The sequence below is a fragment of the Cervus canadensis genome, chromosome 18, assembly GCF_019320065.1.
Source record: "Cervus canadensis isolate Bull #8, Minnesota chromosome 18, ASM1932006v1, whole genome shotgun sequence".
NCBI classification, from domain to species: Eukaryota; Metazoa; Chordata; class Mammalia; order Artiodactyla; family Cervidae; genus Cervus; species Cervus canadensis.
In genome coordinates this window covers 25,388,275-25,399,362 of record NC_057403.1, presented here as the reverse complement: position 1 = coordinate 25,399,362, position 11,088 = coordinate 25,388,275, and positions in this window count along the sequence as shown.

The following is an 11,088-nucleotide window of genomic DNA, read 5'->3' as shown; positions in this document are numbered from 1 at the left end:
CCTTTTCCCACAATTTCTCCATCTAGTGACAGATGTTAACTAGACTTAGTTTGGTGATCATTTTGAAATATATGCAAGTATTGAATAAACATGTTATATACCTGAAACTAAAATAGCACTTATGTCAATTATATCTAAAAAGAAAATAAAGAATTCCTACCTCAAGGTTTTTCCACTGGTCATGTATGGATGTGAGAGTTGGACTATGAAGAAAGCTGAGTGCCGAAGAATTGATGCTTTTGAACTGTGGTGTTGGAGAAGACTCTTGAAAGTCCCTTGGGCTGCAAGGAGATCCAACCAGTCCATCCTATAGGAGATCAGTCCTGGGTATTCATTGGAAGGACTGATGCTGAAGCTGAAACTCCAATACTTTGGCCACCTCATGTGAAGAGTTGACTCATTGGAAAAGACCCTGACACTGGGAGGGATTGGGGGCAGGAGGAGAAGGGGATGACAGAGGATGAGATGGTTGGATGGCATCACCGACTTGATGGACATGAGTTTGGGTAAACTCTGGGAGTTGGTGATGGACAGGGAGGCCTGGTGTGCTGCGATTCATGGGGTCACAAAGAGTTGGACATGACTGAGCAACTGAACTGAACTTCAAGGAAAAAACCCCCAAATTTCATGATGAAAAAACTCCGAAATCATTTAACAAAATTTATCAAAAAAAAGAAAAAATTTCTCAGATTATTTTTTGTATACCAGAATTGTTTTTAATTGTGTGCATCTAAGTATTAAGCATTCAATCAAATGTGGTTTCAATGAACTTCTCCAAGAAAGTATTATTTGAAATATTAATTTAAATTTTTTTTCATACTGGAAATAACCTGTAAAATGTATTTCTTTATTTGGGTCACCCTCAAAGAAGCTTGAAAAACATATCATATTCCAAAACCACACATTAAGATATTGAAAATGACTTGAGGCTGTGTCAAGTCATTTTTCCATCATAAATGTTTCTTGGAAAGATAATTCCTAAACTCTGGAATTAATCTAGAAAAGATAAATCTTAGACATTCTGGAAAGTGGTATTCCTTTGTATTCTTTTAACTGTATGTTAGATGTTATTTATATTTTACCTAGAGTATTTATTATCATTTACAGCAAAAATCTATTATTATCTGCTCCTGTTTGACTTTGAAACTAGGGCTATGCTACCAGCCTCACAGAATGATCTTCAAAAATTTTGTTAGGGTAGTAGTGTTGAAAAATTTCAAGTGTAGAACTAATTGTACTAAATTTCTCAAAACACACAAACAGGAAAAGGTCTACTGGCTAGGATTTGGTGCCTTCACTGCCATGGCCTAGATTCAATTGCTGGTTAGGAAACAGATCCTGCAAGCCACGTGGCAGGGAAAAAACAAAACACAAACAAAAACACCCCAAAACAAAGACAAAACCCCACAGACTACTAAATCTCAACTAAAATGAAAGCTATCCCAAATAACCATTAAAGAAATTGAATTTGTATCGTAAAGCTCCCCCAAAAGAAATCCCTGGGCCCAGGTGACTTCACTGAAATGTTTTTCAAAAACATTTGAAGAATGAACACAAATTTTACACAACTTCTTCCAGAAAATATAAAGAACACTTCCCAACACATTTTATGAGGCCATTATTACACTGATTCCCAAATGAGACAAAGACCAGGGGAAAAACTCATAATTTTTGACACAAAAATCATCAACAAAATGTTAGCAAATCAAATACAGCAAGGAAGTTATACAACATGACTGAGTGAGATTTATTATAGGTATATAAGACAGGTTTGGCATTTTAAAAAATCAGTATAATCCACCATATTAACAGGTTGAAGAGGAAAAATACTATGATTAACTGCCTCAGAAAAAGTTCAATTGCTGCAGAAAAAGCATTTGATAATATCCAACATCCATTCATGATTTAAAAAACATAATACCTCAGGAAGTTAGGAATAGAGGGGAATTCCTTCTATTTAAAAACGATCACTTACACAAAACCTATAGCTAACATAATACTTAATGGTGAAAGATCGAATGTTTCCTCCTATGCTTGCACCACTTTTTACTCAACACAGCACTGGAAGTAACAGCCACCAAAATAAGGCAAGAAAAGAAAAAAGGCATATAGACTAAAAGAAAAAAAACTGTCCCCATTTACAGCCAACATGATTTGTCTATGTAGAAAATTCCAAGGAATGTACTAAAAAAACAAGCTTTTAATAATTAATTAATTAGTTCTGCAGCAAGATCATAGATTACAAGATCAATATACAAATTATTTGTAATCCATATACAAATTTTGTTGATATTATAATCTATGACTTTGCTGTAGAACTAATTATATTAATAATTTGTATATTGATTTGTATTACATATATGTACACACACAATTTGTATGTACTAGCGATGAATAGGTAAAAACAAAAACACCATTTATAACTTTTCCAAAGAAAATGAAACACTTATACACTTACATGTATGAGATGAGTATGCCCAAAATTGCAAGTCCTAATAAGAGAAATCAGTGACTATATTAGTTATCTAGGGCTCCATAACAAATTACCACAAATTTAGTTTAAAACAACTAAACTTTATTTTCACACAGTCTAAAATCAAAGTATTGGCAGGGCCATGCTTTCTCTAAAGATCCTGGGGGATGATTCTTTCTTGCCCCTTCCAGCTTCTGATAGGTATTAGTAATCCCAGGTGTTCCTTGTCTTATAGATGCATCATTCCAACCTTGCTTTTCATTCCACATGGCTTTCCCTATGTGTCTGTGGTCACACTTGCCTTTTATAAGGATACTGGTCATTAGAGTTGTGCCTACTCTAATCCAGTACAATCGCACCTTAATTTGATTGTATCTGCAAAGTCTCTATTTCCAAATAAGGTTGTGTTTACTGGTACTGAGAATTAAGATTTGAATATTTTGGGGAACACAATTAAACCTACAATAAAGACCTAAAAATGGAGAGACATGTTCATGGATTGGAAGACTCAGATAGTAATGACATCAATTATCACCAAATTGAAATTCTATTAAAACTCAGCAACTTTTTTTTTTTGGTAGATATAGGTTAGTTTATTCCAGAATTTATATGAAAAGACCTAGAATAGTTAAGTCAATTTTAAAAAGGTAAAGTGGGATGAGGATGAGTCACCCTACCCAATATTGACATCATATAGAATGACAATAAACAAGACAGGGTGGTATTGGCAGAGGGATGGGCACATAGATCGAGAGAAAGGAATAGACAATCCAGAAGGAGACATAAAACAAATATGAAGGCACAAAATCAATTTAATAAAGATAGCCTTTATATAACAAATAGTACTAGAACAACTGTGTAGTCCTAATGGTCCGGGAGCAAGCAATGAGAATGAAGACAGAACACGAAATCTGGTGCAATGCGTCAGGGGACCTGCAGCCTCTATTGGACTGAGGTGCAGAGTCCACTCTGAGTCCAGCTTTTATTCCTAATTGCAGACTGTAAGACTTTCTCACATCTTATCTTTCTCAAGACACATGCTGTGTTAATCATGTACTCCTAAATGTCATGGACTACACTGACATAGTCCAGATCTCCTTGTGTTTACCCCAGGCTGTTCCCTTCTGGGCTAGTCTTAGGAACAGTTAGCAAGTACATAGGCAGCGTTCATGCCTGGAGCTGAGCTGGTGTTCCAAGGTCCATGCTTTCATGAACCTAGTCATACTCCCTTCTGGGTCTGGCCTTGGGGTTTATAACAAGGCAATTATTCTTAAAACATGAAAGATAATCATTAACACAGTTTCTAACATGCTGTGTTTCCAGGTGCTGTTTCTGTGAAATTTCTCAAAGCTGTGAAAGTACATTAGGAATTCCCACTACATCTCTCCCTTTTTGTTTTTGCAGGAGTAGATATGCCATCAAAGCAACTTCTTTCTTCATCAGTTCTCCGATAGTTTCTCTCATGCATCTGAGGACTAGACACAAAACAGTTAAAAATATACATCCTGATATTATAGTACCAGCAATCTTCCTCCTAAAGTTTTAATCCACATCATGGCGTTAAGTATATGTAAGCTTTCCTCAATTTCTTCAAATAAATCAGTTTCCGGGAGTAATTATAAGTGAGCATTCTGCATATTAGAAATAGTAGCCTGTAATTGGGAAATATATAAGGATAGATTATTACGAATGGGTCCTCTCAAATGTTTAGATAATTGATACCAAGTATATGCACTTTGATTATACTTATGAGGTATGACACAAAATGAAGAGATATTCCTATCACACTTAAGATGAATTTGTAATTTTAAATTTTGTACTTCGTCCCCTAGTAGGAGAACTGCATTTTCTAAATCAGTCAATCGTTCATTAATTTCTTGGTCTATGTGGGTTTGATTTCCCCAGGCAGAACTTGCATTTTGGCGCCACTGCTGTACAAATGTAGTCGTTTGTATAGTTTCATGCAGTGCCATCCCAGCTACTGCTATGGTCGTGGCTATAGCAATAATTCCCACAATAGCTACTATAAAGAGTCCAATAAACCTTTTGGAACACTGTAGTACTTTCTTTATTACCTTTAAAAGAGCGTGTGTTTCAGGGGAGTCTTCCCAAGGTCTGAATTGACTTACTGGAAGCCATATTCCCAATCTCCTTCTTAATATAACAAATGAGTGATTAGAATTATAAAGTGAAGAATTTAAGCAAGTATATAATTTGCAATCCTGGCAAGAAAGTTCTTGTACACTTTCATTGATAGAAATTGTTCCTTTCAAGGGTACATAAGGATCTCTCATGCAAACCTGAATATAAAATGTCCAGTCTGTACTGGTATTAAATGTCAATGAATAGTTTTATTGGAATAATGTCCATCCCAAATTTGGAATTTTTTAAGACTTAAAGCCAATTTCCAAATCTCTCCTTGCCTTCTTCCTTGATCCAGTTGTGGGAGGGGAGGTGATGTGCCATTACCATGCCATATAATTGGATGATCTGAATTAGTGGTACTATTAGTATGGTCAAAGACTCTATACACCTGCCAACGCAGCCTTTTGTGAGGATTGCAGAACTGATTTTGATGAGAGCAATTAGAGACTGCATACCCCTTAGGGGTATTAAAAAGCAGAGACATTAGTTTGCCAACAAAGGTCTGTCTAGTCAAGGCTATGGTTTTTCCAGTAGTTATGTACGGATGTGAGAGTTGGACTATAAAGAAAGTGGAGCGCAGAAGAATTGATGCTTTTGAACTGTGCTGTTGGAAAAGACTCTTCAGAGACCCTTGGACTGCAAGAAGATCCAACCAGTCCATCCTAAAGGAGATCAGTCCTGAGTGTTCATTGGAAGGACTGATGTTGAAGCTGAAACTCCAATACTTTGGCCACCTGATGCAAAGAACTGACTCATTTGAAAAGACCCTGATACTGGGAAAGACTGAAGGCAGGAGAAGGGGACGACAGAGGATGAGATGGTTGGATGGCATCACCGACTCAATGGACATGAGTTTGAGTAAACTCTGGGAGCTGGTGATGGACAGGGAGGCCTGGCGTGCTGCAGTCTATGGGATCGCAAAGAGTCGGACACGACTGAGCGACTGAACCAACTGACTCACTGATTCCTTAGAGGACCAGTCCCATACAATTTCATAGGAACCCTTAATCAAAATTACTCCCTCAGTCCTATGGCAATTATCCCACTTAATACAATCTTGTTTTTCAGTCCACAGCTTGTGATGCTTGCATAAAGGCCTGTCTGATTTGGTGTCATTATTGGGTTCTGAGTTGTTATGAGCAAAACTCAGACCAGAGAGAAGATGTAACTGAACCTTAGTATAGTTGCTATTTAAAGAATTAGTGGAAAAAAAAAAAAAAGAATTAGTGGACAGCCAGGCATGCATAGATAATTTAAGACATCCTGTAGCTGGTCCTACACAAATTGGCCAAGATTCATACCTATAAGTAACACTGAAGGGAGTCCCTTCCTCTTGTTTAGAAAGAGGAAGGTGTGTATCTTCAGGTCCTGGTATCCAGGAAGAATCATTAATGTAAGTGGGGATCATAGAATTCCCCCAGTCAATGGGTTTTAGTAATGGAGGGTTAGGTATGTATGCCCAATAAGTATAATTTTTAGATTCAGCTGTTGCTAAGTGTATACTCACTGTGGTGGTAATAGGAGCAAACATGGCAACAGCCAGATTGTTAGAAGCGACAGTTTTCCCTTTGTTTTCTAAGATCTCTGATTTCTGTGTTAATCTTTTAGCTTGTCCCCAAGTGGGGATCTTGTTCCAATTTGGCGGCGGGAGGGGAATCGTTACGTTTGTTTCAGACTCAGACCCTTAAAACTCATTACCGGGGGACTCTACGTCCCATGCGAAGCATCTCTTCTATGGGAGTTCACTCATGATATGGTTTCAGATGACGCGAGGGAATCCAAACAGGTGTTTCTGAATCACCTGGCGAAACACAAGTGAAACCCCTTCCCCAGGTTATCAGATTCCCCTATGCCATGAGTGCATTACTGGATCATACCACCAAACAGCTAGTTTGGGGAAAATTTCTTTTTGTTCCTTTGTAAAATGTCATTCTGCTGCAGTGAAATCATTATCTTAAAGCAAAAAATTTACAGTGAATAATGCTTTATATAACTTTTGCTGTGGGAGAAGTGACATTCCATCTCCCCCTTTTTGTTTTTGTAACATTTCTTTAAGAGATATTATAACTCATTCTACAATAGCTTGTCCTTGGGGATTATAGGGGATTCCTGTATGGTATTTTATAGACTAAGCCTTTAAAAAATCCCTAAAAGCAGAACTAGTGTAAGCCAGGCCATTGTTTGTTTTTATATTTTGTGCAAGGCCCATAGTAGCAAAGTAGCTACGCAAATGTGAAATAACATGCCTTGTAGATTCTCCAGAGCAAGCAGTTGCCCAGATAAATTTTGAGTTAGTATCAACCATGACATGCACATAAACAAGCTTTCCAGAGGATGGAATCTGAGTTATGTTCTTCTGCCAGATCTGATTTGGCTTCAGGCCACAGGGATTAACTCCCCCAGCTTCTGTTGGAGAGGTGGTTATCACAACCATCTGACATGTAGGACAAGTCTGCAGAATGTTAAGCTTGAGCCAAAGTGACATGAAACTTGGTTTTTAAACATTTTGAATTACAATGTGTCAGGTCATAAAAGGCTGATGCCTCTGTAAAGACTGCACATAAAAGGGCATCGGCTTGAGCATTTTTTTCTGTTAAAGGCCCTGGTAAATTAGTACTAGCCCAAATATGAGAAATGTAGAATGGAAACTGTCAGTGTCTAACCACCTGTTGTAAATTTGTAAAAAGTGTATACAGTGTGGATGGGATAGTATCCTTAATAGTTGCTGTTTCTATATGTTTAGTGACAAGTACAGAATATTGAGAATCAGATAAGATATTAACTGCTAGGGGAATATTTTGTAATGCATGCATAACAGTCAGAATTTCTGCTTATTGTGCAGAATATTCAGGTGTTTCAATAACTAGCATAAATGCACCTGTATATCCTGCTTTTCCTTGGCTAGTGTGCCATCTGTAAAAATGAGAGGAGCATATGGAACAGGGTTGACACTAGTAATTCTAGGCAAAATCCATCTTGTTTGTTTTAAAAACTGCAAGATAGGCAAGTCAGGATAGTGGTTGTCAATTTGTCCAACATAGTCAGCTAAAGCTAGTTGCCAAGATAATGAATTTTGAAGAGAAATGTTTTAATTCTTTGGAGGTTAGTGTAGTGCAAATAAGGCAGGGATCATGTCCAGTAAGCTGCTGAATACACTCTCTTCCTTTTAGAATTATATAATGGCTATCATATCTAAATAAGGGGTAACATTTTGTTTGTGAATTAGCTAAGAATATCCATTCAAGTATTAAAGGAGTTTGCATAATCAACCCAGTAGGGGAATAAGGGGTAGGAAAGACAAACAACTGGAAAGGCTCTAAAGGGTCTATTCTGTCTATTTGGCAGTTTTGTACAGCTTGTTCTATAATTGTTAGTTCTTTCTCAGCCTCAGGAGTTAGCTGTCAGGAGCTATTAAGCTCTGGATTTCCTCTTAATAGAGAGAATAAATGGGATAAAGAACAAGTTGGAATCCCTAAATTAGGTCGAATCCAGTTAATATCTCCTAGTAATTTTTGTAAGTCATTTAGAGTTTTAATTGAGTCTCTGCATACTTGTAGCTTTTGTGGTTTGATTGTAGTACAGGTGACTAATATTTCCTAAGTACTGAAAAGGTTCAGTGTATTGTAATTTATCAGGAGCTATATACAAGTCAGCACATTCCAAGCATTCCTTTAGCTTTAAAAACAATTCCTGCAGGTTATCAATTTAAGGTAAGGCACATAGTATATCATCCATATAATGAATGATATATACATGAGGGAATTGCTGCGGCACTGGGTGTAAAGCCTTGGCTACAAAATTTCGACAAATAGTGGGACTATTAAGCATACCTTGAGGTAATACAATCCATTGAAATCTTTTATGTGGCTCTTTTAAATTAATGGAAGGAACTGAAAAGGCAAATCTAGATTGATCATCAGGGTATAAAGGAATAGTGAAAAAACAGTCTTTGAGGTCAATAACAAACAAATGCCAATTTTTTGCAATCATACTAGGATTAGGTAGGCCAGGCTGTAAAGCACCCATTGAAATAATAACAGCATTAACAGTTCTCAGATCAGTCAGCATCCTCCATTTACCAGATTTCTTTTGTATAATGAACACTGGAGAATTCCAAAGGATAAAGGACTCAATAATATGTCCCTTGTTAAGTTGTTCATTAACTAATTCATGTAAAGCCTCCAATTTTTCTTGTTTTAGGGGCCACTGCTCTATCCACACAGGTTGATCAGTTTTCCAATTAAGAGGTATGGGTGTAGGTGGAGAAAATTAACATGAGCAGTGGCCACTACTGAAAAGGGGGCAGCTTAAAACCTTGAGCAGCCAAAGGATAAATTCTTCCTTGTTGATTTTTGCCCAGTCCCAATCCTGGTATATAACCTTGATTGAACATAATTTGGCGACTGACCTCACTATATTGATTTGGAGCAATATGTATCTCAGCATGCCGCTGTTCCAAGAGATCACGACCCCATAGATTGATAGGTATATCAGCAATATAAGGTTAGATAGTAGCTGGTTGTTTATCAGGCCCTGAATAAGACAATATCATTGCACTTTTAGTCCTTGTGCCTGTCCCAGACCTACAATAGATACTGGAGCAGGCCTAGTTGGCCATGCTTTAGGCCAATGTTGAGAGCAGATGATAGAAACATTGGCTCCAGTATCTATTAAACCTTGAAAGTTTTTGTCACTTATATTGACTTGACAAGTGGGTTTGGATTCCAAAATCTTTTCAGTGAGAAAAATAACAGCCTGGCCTGTGCTTCCAAATCCCCTGGAGCCCCGCTTTTTGTTTGAATGTCCTATACCCACATAAGGTAGAATTAAAAGCTGAGCAATTCTACCCCCTTTAGAAACCTTACAGGTAAGAGTGCTAGAGACCATAACCTTCAATTCTCCTTCATAATCATTGTCTATAACTCCAGTATGAATTTGAACTCCCTGGGAAATCAGTCTCCAATATTCCTAATAATAATCCAACTGTCCCCTGTGGAAGCGGTCCAAATATTCCTGTTGAAATAATAGCTGATGTCTCTCCAGGAGTAACAATAAAATCCTGACTACTACTTATATCAAGGGCTGTGTTTCCTTGGGTTGCTGGGGATAATTCCCTGACATGGCATGGTAATTCTGACTGTTGTTGCTGACAGGAGTAGTTGGGAGACATTTGTGGAGTCTGAACAGGATAGGCTCCCTTGTTTGTCAGGGTTGGGAGCTTGCCCTAGAGGCCATTTCCCGAAAGTGGGGAGCCATCCTTATGAAATTTAGAATGCCATTGATTTGCCCAATGATTTCCTTTTTTACATTCTGGGCAGAGGCCAGGGACATTCCCCTTTTGTGAATTACCTTTTTGAAAGTTCTTTTTGAACTTACATTCAACTCTTGTATGTCTAGGTTTCCCACAATTAAAACAAGTCCTGGGGGAATTTAGAAACTCGTAATCCAGTCATAGCCTGAGCTAATAAATCAGCTTTAAAGGATTTGGTTCCCACTCCCTGGCATAGCTTAACATAATCATTCGAACTAGCATTTCCTTTAAAAGGGTTCATTACTTTCTTGTAATCAGTGTTAGCATTATCATAAGCCAACAATTGTAATATGACATCTGCCACCTCGGCATTTGTAACTTGCCCTTGGATTGCTTCTTGTAATCAGGCAATAAATTCAGTATAGGACTCCTTAGGCCCCTGGAGAATTTTTTGAAAGGAAACAGAAGTCTGGCTTTTTGACTCTATTTTTTCCCAGGCCCTAAAGCAACACCTTCGCAATTGTTCTATAGCTTGATCATTCATACGTATTTGATCTTGCACTCTCCCCTGTGGACCTATTCCCATAAGTTATTCCAACAAAATAGGGATACTATGAGTCTGATTATGTGTAGCCAGAGTCTCAGCATGATCCTGCCACCAAGTACTAAATTGAAGAAATTCCCCTGGGTCTAACACTGTTTTGGCTAATGTCGACCAATCTGCTGGAATGAGGCAATTGCCCTCTGCCACACCCTGAATTATTCCCACCTTGAATGGAGAATTTACACCATAATTTTGTACCGTTTCTTTTAATTCCTTTAGGATTTTAAAAGGAAAAGATTCATGAATAACCTCGTAGATTCCATTAGGGTTGTTAGGATTGACACCAGGAGCTCTCATGAATAGTCACGGGAAAGGCAGTATGAAAAGCCTTCAAATCTCCTTCCCGTTGTGCTGGGAAAATTCCTTTCTGTATGGATGAAAGATGAGGAGTGGGCATAGACTCTGGACTGAAGATGTTCCCTGCAAAGGCAGGTGGGTGGTGGAGAAAAGGGGAAGGAGGCGGAGGAAAAAAATCCCTCATCATCTTTTTCAAGAGTCATCATCACCTTCATCAAAAGAATCAGAAGTCTGCAAAGGTTCCAGTACTGACTTAATTAACAGCCACATACTCCAAATAGAAACAGGGAGCGGAGTTCCTTTTGCATGTTCTTTAAC